This window comes from Vombatus ursinus, unplaced genomic scaffold, assembly GCF_900497805.2.
Source record: "Vombatus ursinus unplaced genomic scaffold, bare-nosed wombat genome assembly UNPS02009062.1, whole genome shotgun sequence".
In the NCBI taxonomy this organism is placed as follows: Eukaryota; Metazoa; Chordata; class Mammalia; order Diprotodontia; family Vombatidae; genus Vombatus; species Vombatus ursinus.
This window is the reverse complement of record NW_020948840.1, coordinates 3,804,453-3,822,024: the sequence shown is the minus strand read 5'-3', so window position 1 is coordinate 3,822,024 and position 17,572 is coordinate 3,804,453. Positions and strand designations below refer to the sequence as shown.

Below are 17,572 nucleotides of genomic sequence, written 5' to 3'. Positions count from 1 at the left end.
TTAACATGGAAGTTACTAAATGTTGTATGATCCTGACTATGATTCCATGATGTTTTAATTGTTTCTTTCTGGCTGCTTTCAATATTTTCTCCTTTACCTGGAATCACTAGAACTTGGCTATAATATAGCTGAGGGTTTTCATTTGGAGATCTCTTTCAGGAGCTAACTGGTATAGTTTTCTCAACTTCTATTTCACTCTCTAGAAGTAAGACATTAGTGCAGTTTTCCTTGATAATTTCTTGAAAGATGATTTCTAAACTCTTTTTTATCATGGCTTTCAGATTGCCTAATAATTCATAAATTGTCTCTCTTTGATCTATTTTCTATGTCAGTTGTTTTTCTAATGAGGTATTTCACATTTTCTTTTTCATTTTTTTACTTTATTTTATTGTTTCTTGATGTTTTGTGAAGTCATCAGCTTCCAGTTGCCCAATTCTAATTGTTAAGGAATTATTTTTTTCAGTGAGATTTTGTACTTCTTTTTACATTTGGTTTATTCTGCTTTTTAAGGAGTTCTTGTCTTCAGTGAATTTTTGTGCTTCTTTGTGCTTTGCACAGTGTCTGGCACACATTAAGTGTTAAATTATTTTATTTTCATTTTATTCCATTCATTTACCTTTTGGAAAATTCATTCGTCTTGTCCTTCATTTGATTCACCCAGTCCCCCATCAAAAGCCTATTATTCCTTTCTCTCAAGTTCCTGTTTAGAAATATAGGAATCATTCCCAACACAAGATTATGAAGTAGCTACTCAGTTCCTGAAATTGGTTTTCTTTTCTGAAGTCAGTACACTCAGTGGAAAGCAGTTATGAATGTTCTACCAGTGCTCTTAAGGGTATTAAGTCCCTGTATAGCACTCTGTAATGCCAAGAGACACTTTGAATGTTCATTTGGGAAGTATCATATCTTCCCATAAGAATCATCAAAAGTGGGTATTTTCAAAAGTGGGTAAGTTTCAGAAATTTTGGAAATTCTGTCACATCTGAGATATGTGCTCTCAGAAATAAAAAAAAAAATCCCAACTTTAAGTTGTCCATGTTATTGAAATGTTCCAACCATATATCTTCCATCCATTTTTTTCTATGTTTGTCCCGCCTTCACCAAGTAAAACTCTGATTAGAATGGGAGACGCCCAGGATTCTGACCTTTTCCATTGACTTTATATTTATAATAATCATCCCCTCTGCTGCTAAATTGAAGAAGGCTTAAAGCAGGGTCCTTACCAAATTACCAAGTTGAGTTACCTCTTACCAAGACAACTGATTTTTTAATTTCAGTATGGGCATTTATAACTCAGAAAATGGCAAGTACCATAAATCAGTGCTAGATTCATTATTTTATTGATAGTCTAGACTTAAGAAAGTGGTAAAGAAAATGTTAATAGTGATGACTACATTTTAAACTGTGTTGTGCTTTGGAAAGTCAATTATTAAATATTCAATATCCATACCCCTGGAGCAAAGGCATAGTTCCTTGGCCTCATCTACAGGATTCTGGTCACCAGCAAAGATTGCTGTCACCTGTAGGGGATATGAAGATTTTCTCAGAAATCTTAGTTTTAGATGACAGAGCTAAGATGGTGGAGAAAAAACAGTGACTCTCTTGAGCTCTCCCAAATTCCCCTACAAACAACTTCAAATAATGGCGCAAAATGAATTCTGGAGTGGCATAAGACACAAAACACAGGGTGAAACAATTTTCCAGTCCAAGACAACTTAGAAGACCAGCAGAAAAAGTCTGTTGCACCTGAGCAAGAGAGGAACACAGACCAGCATAGGCTGTGACACTGCGGGTGGGACCCCAGAAAACCAGCAGCAGGCCTTGGGTGTGATTAAATGAGGTGTGGTAGCTTCAGAAGTTCTCAGCCCACAGACAGTCAGGGGGTCAGAGAAGTGTTGAGAAAGGTCCTTTTGCTGGCCCTTGGAGCAGGACTCTATGGCAATACCCATACTTGGATCCAGGATGCAATCCAGGGACAAGAGGAGCATTAGTACACCAGAGCCTGTGGCTACAGTGGAGCAAGGACTCAAATAATAGGTCCAGGGCTGAATTGAGTGATTGTGGTCATTCATAGACCATATCACAGGCCAAAAAGAGTAGGAAACACACTTCTACTTACATCATACTATCTTGAAAGAATCAAACACTTAAAGGTTCCCAGAATTAGATCTGAAAATAGCTATATACAAAAACCTGAAGCTTAGGACAGTGCTCCCTCCATCTAAGAAGCAGAGGCCCACTTTAACATAGAGTTGAAAGTAAAAAAAAAAAAATAGGATGGAAAAATGAGCAAACAAACAAAAGATCCTAACCATAGAAAGTTACTTTGGTGAAGATCAAAACACAAGCCCATAAGAAGACAAAAAAAAAATCAAAACTATTACATCCAAAGTCTCAGCAAAAAATATGAAATGGTCTCAGGCTTCAAAAACATCCTGGAAGAGATATGCAAGAAAATTACAAGAAGAGAATCAACAGCCTGGTAAAGAGACACAGAAATATTGAAGAAAATGAAAAGAGAGAGAGAGAGAGAGAGGGAGAGAAAGAGAGAGGGAGAGAGAAAGAGAGAGAGAGAGAGAGAGAGAGAGAGAGAGAGAGAGAGAGAGAGAAAGGCAAAATGGTAAAAAAAGCACAAAATTCAATGAAGAAAAGAATTCCTTAAAAAGCAAAATTAACCAAATGTAAGAAAAAAAGAGGTATAAAAATTTACTGAAGAAAAGAACTCCTTAAAAGATAGAATTAGTCAAATGTAAAAGGAAGTCCAAGAGGCCACTGAAGAAAATAATTCCTAAAAAATGAGAACTGGGCAAGTGGAAGTTAATGACTCTATGAGACACCAAGAAATCTCAGCTTCCTTCAAGGATCAACTCATAGACTATTTCCAGGTCCCCACAGTTGCCAGTAATTTTTGTGTCTTCTAATTTTCATTTATATATTTACCTTCTACTACTTATTGTATTACTCCATTACAATGTAATCTTGAAGACAAGGATGAGCTTATTGTTTTTCTTTCCTTCAGCCAGCATTATATTGGCTTAGTTATAATAGAATCTTTAAAATGTTTGAAGGATTGGAATAGATTGCTGGAATTTTAGAGTCATACAATGCCACAGTTCGAAGCCAACCTTGCAGTTCCCCATGTGGATACATACCCCTATGTAGGCCATAAGTGAGAAATAAAAACTGCACTAAATAAAATAGTATTCAGAGCTATAACTGTACTAAATGAAATAAACTATAGCAACATAATTTTAAGAGTTAAGAAATTGACTCTAATGATGTTAGAAAGAGAAGAAGATGACAAAGACTTTCAAAACATGATTGGACCTTATTGTTACAAAATATAAATAAAAACAAGTGAACCAAAAAAAAAGTAACCAAGAGAATGTTAATGAAACAAGATATCAGTTTGAAAAACATATGAATATTAAGTAAAACATATAACAAAAATTTTAAATAATATTTTTTCCAATTTCATATAAAATTTATTTAGTATTTTATTTTTCCACAGTTATATGTAAAAATAATTTTTAACACGTTTTTAAAACTTTGAGTTCCAAATTTTCCTTTTTCTTTCCTCCCCAACCTTCCTCATTGAGAAGGCAAGGAATTTGATATAGGTTATATGTGTGTAGTCATGCAAAATATTTCCCTAGTAGTCATGTTAGGAAAGAAAACATAGACCAAAAAAAAAAAACCCTCAAGAAAAAAGGAAGCAGAGAAGTATGTTTCCATCTCTATCCATACACCATCAGTTCTTTCTCTGGGGATGGATAGCATTTTTTAACATAAGTACTTCAGAGTTGTGTTTGATCATTGCATTGCTGAGAATAGCTAAGTCATTCCCAGCTGATAATCTCACATTACTGTTGCTTTGTACACAGTACATTTCACTTTGCATCAGGTCAGGTAAGTCTTTCCAGGTTTCTCTGAGAGCATTCCACTCATCATTTCCCACAGCACAATAGTATTCCACTGAATTTATATACCACAGCTTGTTTAGCCATTCCCTAATTGATGGATATCCCTTCAATTTTCAATTCTTTATGCCCAGAAAAGAACTGTTATAAATATTGTTGTATGTATAGATCCCTTTCCTTTTTTTACCTCTTTTGGGATACAGACCTAGTGGTAGTATTGCTAGTTTAAAGGGTATGTATGGTTTTATAAATTTTTGGATATAGGTCCAAGATGCTGTTCAGAATGGTTGGATCAGTTCACAACTCTACCAATCATGCATATGTATCCCAATTTTCCCACATCCCCTCCAACATGTATAATTTTTTTTTCTTTTCTGTCATCTTAATCAATCTGATAGGTGTGAGGTGGTACCTCAGAGTTGTTTTAATTTGCATTTCTCTACTTAATAATGATTTAGATCATTTTATATGTTGAGCTTTAATTTCTTCTTCTGAAAACTGTTTATATCCTTTAACCATTTGTCAATCAGGGAATGACTGATTAACTCATTATCTATATATTTGAGAAAGGAGGCCTTTATCAGAGACACTTGCTATAATTTTTCCCCAGCTTTCTGCTTTCCTTTCAACCTTGGTTGCATTGGTTTTGTTTGTGCAAAATCTTTTTTAATTTAATATAATGAAAATTATACATTTTATATCTCATAAAGTTCTCTATCTATTGTTTGGTCATAAATTCCTCCCTTATCCATAGATCTGACATGTAAACTCTCCCATGTTCCCCTAATTTGCTTATGGCATCAGGCTTTATGTCTAAATCATGTAATCACTTTTATTTTATCTTGGCATGAAGTCTGAGATGTTAGTCTATACCTAGTTTCTGTCAAAATGTTTACCAATTTTCACAGTAGTTTTTGTCAAATAGTGAAGCTTTGGCCCAAAACCTTGGTACTTTAGGTTTATCGAACACTAAATTAGTATGGTAATTTATTGCTCTGTATTGTGTACATAACCTATTCCACTGATCCACCACTCTATTTTTTTAGCCAGTCCCAGATTGTTTTGATGATTATTACTTTATAATACAGTTTGAGATCTATTACAGCTAGGCCACCTCTTTCACATTTTTTTCATTATTTCCCTTTAATATTCTTGACACTTTGTTCTTCTAAATGAAATTTGTTATTTTGTCTAGTTCTGTAAAATAGTTTTTTGGTAATTTGATTGTTAAGGTACTGAATAAGTAAATTAATTTAGGCAGAAATGCTGTTTTTATTATATTGGCTTGGCCTACCCATGAGCAATTGATATTTTTCCAATTGTTTAGATCTGATTTTATTTGTGTGTAGTGCTTTGTACATAGTTCTTAGGTTTATCTTGGGAGGTAGACTCCAAATATTTGTATTGTCTACAGTTATTTTAAATGGAATTTCTCTTTCTATCTCTTGCTGCTGGACTTTGTTGGTAATATATAGAAATGCTAATGATTTGTGTGGGTTTATTTTATATCCAGCAATTTTGTTAAAGTTATTAATTATTTAAACTGATTTTAGTTGATTCTCTAGGATTCTCTAAGTTTACTATCATTCTATCTACAAAAAGTGATATTTTTATTTCCTCTTTGCCAATTCTACTTCCTTCAACTTCTTCATCAACTCTTGTTGTCATAACAAACATTTCTAGTACGAAATTGAATAATAGTGGTGACAATGAGCATCCTTGCTTCACCCCTGATCTTAATGACAAGGCTTCCAGTTTATCCCCATTGCAGATAATGCTTGCTGATGGTTTTAGATAGATACTACTTATCATTTTAAGGAAAGCTCCATTTAGTCCTATGCTCTTTAGTGTTTTTAATAGAAGTGAGTGTTGTATTTTGTCAAGGGCATTTTGTTCATCTACTGAGATAATTACAGGATTTTTGTTGGTTTTGTTATTGATATGGTCAATTATGCTAATAGTTGAACCACCCTTAAATTTCTGGTTTAAGTCCCACCTGGACATAGCATATGATCTTTGTGATATATTGTGATAAGCTCTGAAAATTTTTGCATTGATATTCATTAGGGAAATTGGTCTATAGTTTTCATTCTCTGTTTTCACTCTTCCTGGTTCAGGGATCAGCACCATAATTTTTGTCAAGAAATGTAAGATTCCTTCTTTGCCTATTTTCTATATAGTATTGAAATTAATTGTTCTTTAAGTGTTTGGTAGAATTCACTTGTGAATGCATCTGGACCTGGGGATTTTTTTTCTTGGGGAGCTCATTTGTGGCTTATTTATTTTCTTTTTTCTAACACAGGCTTATGTAAGTATTCCATTTCTTCTATCAATCTGGGGAATATATATATATATATACATATATATATACACATATATATATACATTCATCCTTTTTGCTTAGATTGTCAGATTTAGTAGTATACAATTGGGCAAAATAAATGCTAATAATTGCTTTACTTTCCTATTCATTGGTGGTGAATTTGCCCTTTTCATTTTTGATACTGGTAAATTTTTTTCTTTATTTTTTACAAAATCAAATTAACCATTTTTTGTCTTTTTTATTATTTATTTTCATACTAGCAGCCCAGTTTTATTTATCAATTCAGCTGTTCTCTTTTATTTTTATTGATGGCTCATTTGATTTTCAGGATTTTTAATCTTGAATGCATTGGGGCTGCAGGGCCCCACTACTGTGCTTCACCAGGAGCCAAGAGGCTTCATTACTGGACTGTTCCAGGTGTTGTGGGTCACATAGCCTTGACACAGGGCTATGCCAGATACTGTGGAGCCATACTGCTGGATTGTACTGGAAGCCAGAGTTCACAGGGCCTCGTTGCTTGGTCCATGCCAGGGCTGTGTGGTCTCCCTACCAGCCTGTATTAGGGACCAAGAAGGCCCCACTCCTTTCCTGTCCCAGAGCTTAAGGCCTAGATGCTGGCTTGCTGGAGTGGAGCTTGCTTCTGGCTTGCCAATAAGCTGCCTGCTCTGGACTTCGCTCCCCTTTTCCCCCAGTGTGATAGAACTGTCCTGCTGACTTTTGAGTTGTTTTAGCCTGGAAAATTCTTTCACCTCATCCTTTTATTGGTTCTGCTGTTCCAGAATTAGCTTTAAGGTATTATTTTATGTTGTTTGGAGGTGAATTTGGAAGAGTTCAGTACAGTTCCTACCTTACTCCTCCATCCTACTTCCACCCCTAGAAAGACATATGTTTACCAAAGATATTGGAAAATGTCCAGAGCACAGTGCAAATGTAAATTCCTTGGATATTTCTGTTTACTGATGACATTGTTCTAATTTTATCAAGCCATGGAACATTGCAAAGTCCCTTAAAATAGATCCATATTCTATGAAAAGAATTTGGCCTAAATATCCAGACTGGGGGAAAAAACTGTAAGCAAAAGGAGAATCTAATCACGAGCAATTGGATGGATAACAAATCAAGCTATTCAATTAGTGCTCATCCTCTTTTTTTTCAGAAACATAAACTGAGCCCAAAATCAAACAAGAAAAACATGACTGGTTGCTTTTGGAAAACTTCACAATATTTTTTTAATAACCCCAAGTTTCTCCCTTGGAAAAAATGCTCATCTTTTTATATGTTTATTGCGTGGTTGTAAGTCATAAAATACTTCAGTCTCCAAAGAATACAGGGTATGGGTTACCCAAAAGGTGTTGCACAGGCACATGATCTGTACACATAGTCTTAAACATAATGCCAACTAAGAAATACAAAAAGAGAAGTAGTATAAATGACAACACCACAGGGGCGTATGACTATGAATGAAAATGAGCTGGTCATGTGGTGAGAGGAAAGGATAATCAATGGGCACTCTGAAAGCTTCACTTAGTCATTCATACACTATTAAGAAAATATAATTGTTTCCCGCCAGCGGGAGCTGTGGCGGTCGTGGTGGCGGCTGCTGCTGCATGAAAAGAAGCAGTTATGAAAGGGCACCTCTTAGAATGTGATGACTTGTTCTGGGTCCTCTTCTCTTATGAAAGTGACTGTCACCCCCACACCATGGCGGACCAGCTCTACCTGGAGAACATTGATGAGTTTGTCACGGACCAGAACAAGATCGTGACCTACAAATGGCTTAGCTACACACTAGGTGTCCATGTCAACCAGGCCAAACAGATGCTGTATGGTTATATTGAAAGGAAGAGAAAAAAAAATTCGAGAGCCCAGCTATGTGTCACCTACTTAGTGTCGGGCAACCTTGTTCAGAATGGAAACTCTTGCCACAAGGTTGCAGTAGTGAGAGAAGATAAACCGGAGGCAGTGAAGTCCAGGCTTGCTGTGACTGCCAGCATCCATGTGTACAGTGTCCAGAAAGCAATGCTCAAGGACAGTGGGCCTCTGTTCAACACCGACTACGACATCCTCAAAACCAACTTGCAGAGCTGTAGCAAGTTTAGTGCTATCCGATGTGCAGCTGCTCTTCCCAGAGCCCCTGACAAAATTTCTCCTTCAGAGAAATTTGTACAGGCTGATCTTCAGACATCAAATGAGGCCCTACCCAATGGTGGGCCTACCACCAATGGCCATGGTCCTCCTGCTACCAAACAGACCTCACAACATCCCAAAGGAATTATGGGAATGTTTGCGTCCAAAATGGCTTCCAAACCCCAAGACACTAACAAGGAGACTAAAAGAGAGTCAAAAGAGGCAACAAATGTCTTCAGCAAGCAGCAAACCACCAGGGAAAAGGAATGTGATGAGCAATTTTTTTGGGAAAGCTGCTATGAATAAACTTAAAGTCAATTTGGACTCAGAACAAGCAGTAAAGGAAGAAAAAACATTGGAACAACCTCCAGTTTCTGTTGCTGAACCAAAGCTGGCATGCACTGGAGGCCTGAAGAAACCCTACAAGAAAGTAGAGCCTGTTAAAATGCAGCAAAAGGAGAAAAAAAGGGGAAAGTGGGCATAACTCTCCGATGATGAAGCAAAAGAAACTGAAAACCTGAAGAAAAAGAGGAGGAGAATTAAACTTCCTGAATCAGACAGCAGCAACGATGAGGTTATGCCAGTTTCTCCGGGGGCTTATGAAGCTGAGTCACCACCTTCAGGTCCTCCTCAATCTCCCGTTCCTGAGCCAGCCCCGAAAACTGAGCCAGAGCCTCCTTCCATCAAGGCCATGAGTGGAGAAAAGAAAAGAAAATGGATGAGAGTATTGAAATCCCGAACCTTGGAGGATGAGGAAGGATGCATTGTGACAGAAAAGACTTATGAAAGTGAATCCTACACAGACAGTAAGGAAGAGTTTAAGGTGAAGACAACGTCCTTACAGAGACCCCTCTCAGTGGCTGTGAAGAAGGAGCCCAAGGAGGAACGAAGGGGCCTCAAGAAGGGGGCAGCCGCTCCTGGCAAAGCCAAGGCCAGTGTCCATTACGGGCTTTTTCCAGAAGAAATAAACAGCCTCTTCCTATGGAGAAGCAGACCCTCCCATCTCACCTGTTCACAAGGGGCATCGACTCTTGCTTGCTTACTGTGTAAGTGAGTACCTTTAGCTCCTCAATGTAGACTGAAAGGGCACCTCTTAGAAGCAAAGGACAAGTGGACATTACAACAGCTGCTTGCTGCTGATGACATTCTTATTCTTTTTAAAGCACAGCCTTCGTGCTGTCTGAGTAAGATATGCTCTCTGTCAGTAGAGACAGGTGACAGACTTGTTCAAGAAGTCCTTTGATGACTCTTGTATCCTGGCCTACCTCCCCCTACCCTCCTGCCCCATTTGTGTTCATGTTAATACCTGCCTTTGTATTCTTCCCACTTGTTTGGGCCATCCCCTTGAACTTCACTGGATGAATTCTCTCTCCTTCCAGGTCCTTCTGCTCTTCCACTCTCCCCTGCCTCATCACCCTTCCTCAACCCCCAAAAGAAAAAGAAACAAGCAGTTTTCTTTCTGCCTTGAAATCCTGATTGGCCTAACTAAGCCTTGTAACAAAAGTCTCCCTGTTCTCCTCTTTTCTTCCATTATGTACCCTGGCACCTGGCCCCAGACCAGGAGACAGCCGACTTGTTCTGGGTCCTCTTCTCAAAAGCCCTCTAGACCTCTGCCCACTGCCTGTGGTTTGGGAAAGGCCCCAGGCAGAGCTCACAAAGACATTTTATGGTTGCATTTGACTCTACAAGAAGGCAGTTAAAGTGAACACTAAAGTTGTCATGTTCCTCACACAGTGAGCATTTCATATTGTGTAGGGTGGTTTTCAGTTTTTCTCTTCCTCCTCCTCTCGGGACCTAGAAAGTGCCACCCAGCTAAAGAGGAGGCTTCCTGTGAACAACAGACATTGAGGACGAAAAACTTTTGTTCTTCTGAAGGAAATGAAACCTCAGTACAATTCCCTGGGGAGCTACCCTAATCTGGGGAAGGTTCTAAGCACAGAGACACATATGTCCCTCTGGACCTTTATTTGGCACCACTGTGTATTTGCCCAGGAATACAGGGTGCACAAGGAGGCAGCTAAAAGGAGAAAAGTCCATACACAGGTCAAAAAAGCAAGGAACTTTTGTTCTTTTGTTCTTTTGAGGGGAAAATCCCTTAAAACAATCAATAAATCATTTATTAAAAAAATATATAAAAAAGGTCCCCAGGATGTTGAGTAGAATTTATTTAGAAGAATTATTGAAGGACATGAACATGAACAAGATTTTCATGGGATAAAGAACATGGATAGATTGTGCAGACTCTGCATCCCATCACACAAGTTCTTGATCCTGGGCTCTGGGTTCACACAAACCAGATCCAATCATGGGAGCTGACCCAAAAGTGTAGTTTTCTTTTTTTTTTTTTTAGTTCTTATACTATCACCCAGAGTTTATTCTGAGAAATATATGAATATGCTTATCTCTAGGTAGTTAGGAATTTGGGCAAGTGGGTCCCCAACTTTCATACGAAGATAACAAATCCATATTGGGTAAAGAAAAACCCACAGAAAATTCAAAAAGTACAGAGGACTCACAAAACTCCATAAACGGAGAAAGCATTTAAAACATGGGAAGTTCTAAGTTCCCCTTAGAAGGAAAATGAACTCAGAATTTCTAAATGGACAATACTCCAACATTCTAGTAAATCCCTAGCTCCCTCACAGACTCTTAGATGCATAGTTTCAACCTATAGTTTGGGATTCCTCTGCAAGGCAAATAGATTTTCAGGATACTAAAGAGTTAATTCTTTTGCATGTGATCTCTGCTATCCAAGTAATTCACTGTACCAATGTAACCCTCACTTACTATCAGGCTTGTGTCTGTGTAGGAGATTGATTTTAAAATGACCCGTTTGTAGTAATTCTGTACTTGGGAGTGTAGTTATAAAAATACTATGGTTTATGTCCCCATTGAGAAAGCAAAAAGTATCTCACAATGGGATAGGGATTGAGATCTTGACATTGTACTAGCCAAGGTTATTCCCTCCTAAGTGACTTTCAGAACTATTCTGCACCCTCATGTTTTAAACAAAAGGACAAAAGGCCATAAAAGAACAGGATCAACTACAGGTACTTGTGAGAAATTACATTTTATTATTATTTAGTCATTTCAGTCATGTCTGCCTCTTTGTGACCCCATTTTGGGTTTTCTTGGCAAAGGCCCTGGAGTGTTTGGCTGTTACTTTCTCCAGAAATCATATTAAATCTGTCAAATTTATTCTTCAACAGAATTTTAACGAAAGCAATTAAGTGGAAGTAAATCAGGGGTGGGGTAAGGACTACACATTTGTTGTGCTTGATTTCCTCAGCGCTCTTGTTATTAGAGTGAGTGCCTACAATAAAACACAGTTACACATGTCTCAACTTTTCTATTTAGGAATCACTCACCTCTCATGGCCTCAAAGAAAGTAATTATGAATGAGATCACCAACTGGCCCAGTCACACTGCTGTCTTAGAATGCTTTGTATCTCTTCCTTTTTTTTTTTTTTTTTTGCTTTTTGCTAGGCAATTGGGGTTAAGTGACTTGCCCAGGGTCACACAGCTAGTATGTGTTGTGTGTTGTGTGTCTGAGACTGGATTTGAACTCAAGCCCTCCTGACTTCAAGGCCAAAGCTCTATCCACTGAGCCACCTAGCTGTTCCTCCTCTCTTCTTTTTTTAGAGATTCTCTGAACTCTGAATCTCCAGTACTGATTTTATGTTAGTTTACTCTTTTCTCAAGCTATGAAGAAAGTTAACTCCTATGTTCTTTGAGGTCAAATCAAGTCTTGCCAGAGTTGTTATGCTACAAAGAGGCAAAATATTAGTTTTTTGCTCCTTTATCTTCTAACTTTAGTATTTTAGCTCTTTCCAGGTACAAGGGCCATGTGGGTCATCCTCTTCTTTCTCTAAGAGAAATGATATTCAAAAACCCTCCTCACTCTAGAAAGTGACACCTCTGTACTCTTGACATTGGAATTTCTCTTAAGGTAATCAAGGCTAGCTCTGCCTAACAAATATCTTTTTTTCTTCTGTTAGAAACCTAGATTCTAGGTTCACAACTTCTAGAAAGTTTATTTCTTTCCTCATCCATACATAGATAGTGTTCTGGAACAGTTTTCATGACTATTGTGCCACATGGACAAGCACATTTCTATTCTTGCCATGTGCTTCCAGAAGAATTTCTGGCAATGCCTCACTGCCGTGGTTTCTGCTATATCTTGGGCTGAGAGTTTGTTATCTTAAACAGGGATGTTTAGTCAGTCTGCGGGGTTCAGGAACTCTCTTTGTAAGCTATATAAAGCTGATAAAGGATAGATTGCCGTGTTCTTTGCTCTCCACATGTGATGAACTGATCCTGGCACTTAAGTAAAGGAAAAATCTCTTCAAATCACTACCCCCCACCCTGATACATACCTTTTGTTACACCATGGGGAAAAAAGCAGGGGAAAAAATTTTTTTAAGATGGAAAAGGAAGTAAGCATATCTATCAGCTCATTTTTACAAGAACATCACAAACAAATGCCTTCTGTCAAAAGAGTCCATTCCCCTAAATATCCTAAAAAACAAACAATCATTTCAGGTTTTTCTCCCAAATTACTGAAAAATGAATGGGAGTTTCTTTTGTCCTTTTAACAAGTTGTCAATGAGGCTATGCATTCTCTATAGGTTGAGATGCTTATTAAATATAGCAAACAAAAGTTCATTGGCTTGCAAGGTCATCAAATTATATAAATAATAAGTTAGAAAATATCAAAGTACTGATTTATAAACCAAGATTGGTAGGAACTCCAGTGGAGACTGAGTCCTAGATGATTCTCTACAGAGCATAAGTTGGAATATATGGAAAACTTGAGTTTCCAGTTCATCATTAGAAATGTAGTCCTACTCCATTCAACCACTATCAGCCTGACTTTTGAATAATACTGTCCTTATTAGTCTCTATGACTGAGAAATCACTGAGTAGACTGACAATGTTGAGTAGATAGCATGTAAAGGCAGTAAAATTAACAATGTAGAGAAGTTACCAGCTAGGAGTAGTAGAAGCTATAGGCCATTCAGTAAATGTACTTGGTGATCCTGACAGGCAAGGAACCCATGTGTTTGGGACTATTAGTGGTACTGGGAAATTTCATCACTGGGGCTTATGGGTTAAAACTCACTGGTTGTAATGCATGTTTACAATTTGTTTTGTTTTGGGGGGCTGGGGAGATAAGGTTTGTACCAGACACGTAATTTTATTAGTAGAGGAAACTCTCAGGGAACAAATTCCTGTTACCAATTCTTCCTTGGGCCAGTGACAGGTTGAGTGACTTGCATAGAGTCACACAACCAATATGTCCTCAGCAGGACTTGAATTTGGATCTTTCTGACACTGAGGCCATCTCTCTGTAGTCTATGTCTAAGTATCCATTGATGGAGCATATTATACTTGTTATTTTTTTTTCTTTTCAATAAGATTTTGTGTTGATGCATTATGGAATTATGACAAAAGTAGAAAGTAAGTGCCAGTCTTCAGCACTGTACATTAGATAATTTTTTTCTAGGTTTCTGGGTACAGAATTCAAATTGAGTGTAAAACACTCAGTATGTAATCTCCAAGCCCCAGATATCCAAGATGCCCAAGGCACAAGACTTCCATTTTAAGGTATTATCTGTGTTGGCATGGCAATAATGAATCCTGGATCCTTGCCAGCGCTAAGGCTCGAAGGACATTTATAGCTTCAAAGCCAAGAATACATACACACACACACATACACACATATATATGTATGTATAGACATACACACATACTATCTATCTATCTATATCTCTGGGGGGGTGTGTGTGTGTGTGTATGTGTGTATTTACAGACAGAGAGAGAGATCCCATTTCTTCTTCACTGTTAGTGGGTGATATACAAGAATGAGTATAGACCCAACTACATCTAATGAACTGTGATGGGTATATGATTAAAAAGACCCTTAAAACCATTGCTATCATCTTTAGCAGTTATGAAATCCTGGGTTTATTCAGAAAGAAAATAATACATATGCTTCACAGCTGAGATTTTGGAGGCTGCTGTCACTGCTGTCTTTGGGAGAATGGCATATGTGGCTAACACTGGTATTTAAATCCCTAAACATTGGTTACAAGGGGTGTAGCTTATTTTGCATTTGATATTACTACCTTGTGCATACAGCTGAAGAAATACTTGCAAACAGTGGGACTGTGGAATAAATAGCCAAACCACAGTCTTTAATGGCTTCACACAAATACATTTGAATGGATTCCCCAAGTCAGAAAGGATTCTCAATTAGACATGGATTTCTCAAATCAGATTTTTGGTTGTTTGGCTATTGTTTTTATTCCCAGCTCAAGAGACAGAATCAGGAGAGATGCAACAAGAAGAAGCTTCCCAGAGTTCAAGATGTCAAAGAGATTGGCTGTGGTGAGAGGCTTTGGAGACAAAAATGTGCTATTTATTCAGATGATCAATGTGAAAGAAAAAAAACAGTTAAAAATAAATGAGTGACTTGAGAAATTTATCTTTTTGGGATGTTTAAAAATGCTTATTTTATTTTTTACATTAATTGTCTTCCCAAGTGGCATGTTTTTACAGTATCTTTAGTATCATATAAATTGTTCTCCTGATTCTGCACTTTACATTCTGTCTAAGTTCAGTAAAGTTTTCCAAAGATTTTCTGAAGAGATTCCCCTTCATCATTTATTTTGCTACAATAGTATTCCACTATATTTATATATCATAATTTATTCAATTATCCCCAATTGGCCATCACCCCCTTTAGTTTCTAGTTCTTTGTCACCACAAAGCAATGTTATAAATAATTTTCATGCATATATATATATATATACATGTATATGTCCTTTCTCCTTTTATTTCATCTCTTTGGAGGATATATGAAGTATTTTTAAACTTTTTCTTTCATTTAACAAGCTTTTATTTTATTTCCCTCTCACTTACCCCACAAAAGAATGAAAGAAAGGAGGAAGGAAGGAAGGAAGGAAGGAAGGAAGGAAGGAAGGAAGGAAAGAAAGATAATAAAACCCTCATAAAAATATGCATAGGTAAGGGAAACAAATTCCCTCACTAATCATGCGCAAAGAGGAATGTTTTATTTTGCACTTTAAGCCCACCACCTAAGATGAATAGGTTATTTTAACTTTAGTCTTCTGGAATCATGGTTTATTATGACATTGAAAACAAACCTCTTCATTTTAAGACACATCTCCTAATCTTTCTGGTTTCACACAAGCAGACTTAACAGCTTGTTGGATTGGGAATTGGAAGAATCTTCTGGAGTAACATTGAAGTGAAATGTATTGCTAACAATAAGATAAGAGAAATAAATTAAAGGCATAAGTTGACAAAGAATAGAAACAATTATTCCTATTTGCAGATTACATGATAGTTAGCTTAGAAAACTCCGAAGAATCGACAAGTAATCTAATTGAGATAATGAATAAAATCAGTAAAACACTGGTATAAAAATTCACAAAAACAGCATTTCTATATATCAAAATCCAAGAAGATATAACAGAAAATGAAATTCCTCTCAAAATAGCTAAAAATATTTAAAATATCAAATACTTATAATACCAAAACATAATTGAGATATATAGATTTAGGTATTAATACAATTATAAACAGCCTTTAAAGAAATAAAAAATGAGTCAAATGATTGGAAGATAATTCATCACTTATGATGGGGCCAGAACAAAATAATGAAAATGGTGATATTCCCTAAATTAACTTATACTTTATTGGTATACCAACCAAACTACCAAGGTGTTACTTTATAAAATTACACATTCATTTAGAAGAAGACAATTTCTGGAACCTAAAGAGAAATAAAAATAATAGTAATAAAGCAGGATGGAAGAATATTATTTTCAACCTCAAATTATACTATAAAACAGTAATCATTAAAACCATTGGTCACTTGCTAAAAAGTAGATCAGCAAGTATTATAAACAACTGAAAGCAAAGTTCAATAAACCTGAGAATATAATAGGGAAGAACTTCTCATTTGGAAAGAATGCTTGGGGAAACTGGAGAGCAATTTGGAAAACACAACAAAACAAACAAATAAGCAAAATGTTTGGTTAAGGTCAACAACTAATGTCATATGAAACAATAAACTCCAAATGAATCTTTTAGTTTGATATAAAACATAATTTAATTGTTTTAAAAGAAGGAATTCAATGGAAGTATCTTTTAAAACTATGGCTATGGGAAAATTCTTAACAAGGATTAGAGGAGATAATAGATAAAATAGATTATTTTAATTACAAGAAATTTGAAAGGTTTTGTAGAAACAAAATAAAAGAAGTTAGGTTAAGAATGGAATCTTTCATTTGGGAGAAGAGGGGAAATTTTGCATCAAATATATTTGATCAACATCTGAAAACCAGTAGACAAATAGAATATATACAAATATATCACACACACATATACAAACACCTAAGACAAAAAGTCATCCTCCAAATAATAAGTAAGTGGTCATAGAATATGACCAGATAGTTTTATTCATAGACCATGAGCAAACAGCTCCTCAAAGGAGGACTACAAAATATCAACAACCATCTTTCAGCCATCTAAAGGATATTTACCAAAAGAAATGGTACTGAAGAACAGGCATTACCATCTGGCTAGTTCCAGCAGCCAAAGGACCACTGGTCTTTTCCTCTGCCCTATGTTATTTGCCCTTATTGAACATGATTGAACTCCTTCAGGACAGGACATATCTCTCTTTGTTCTCTGTACCCCTAGCTTAACTCAATGTTTGACACATTGTAAATGCTTAATACATTCTCTTTTGTTCATTCATTCATAGCTCTAAATCACTAATGCTGAGAAATAAAAATCAAAATAAATCTGATGTCTGACCTAATGCTCAGAAAATTGCCAAACAATAAAAGTTAAGCATATGAAATGTTGGAGGCATTGTGTAAACAGGTATAATTATTAGCAGGTGCTAGAATTTGTCTGGCCACTCTGGAATGTAATTTCTAAATATTTGGAAAACATGACTAATCAAGCAGTCAACTAGCATTTATTAAGCACCTACTATGTGTCAGGCACTGTGCTGAGTGCTGAGGACACAAAGAAAGGAGAAAAGAATGATCCTTGTTCTCAAAAAGCACACTGCCCAACGGGAAAGGCAACATGAACACAATTGTGTACAAACAAGATGTAGACAGGGTACACATTAGAGATAATCATAAGAGGGAAGTCAGTG

At 36.6% G+C, this 17,572-nt stretch overlaps 1 pseudogene; it reads left to right on the top strand.

Annotated features, from left to right (window-relative positions):
- Positions 1-7,944: 7,944 nt before the first annotated feature.
- Positions 7,945-9,338, top strand: LOC114034720 (annotated as a pseudogene).
- Positions 9,339-17,572: the final 8,234 nt, after the last annotated feature.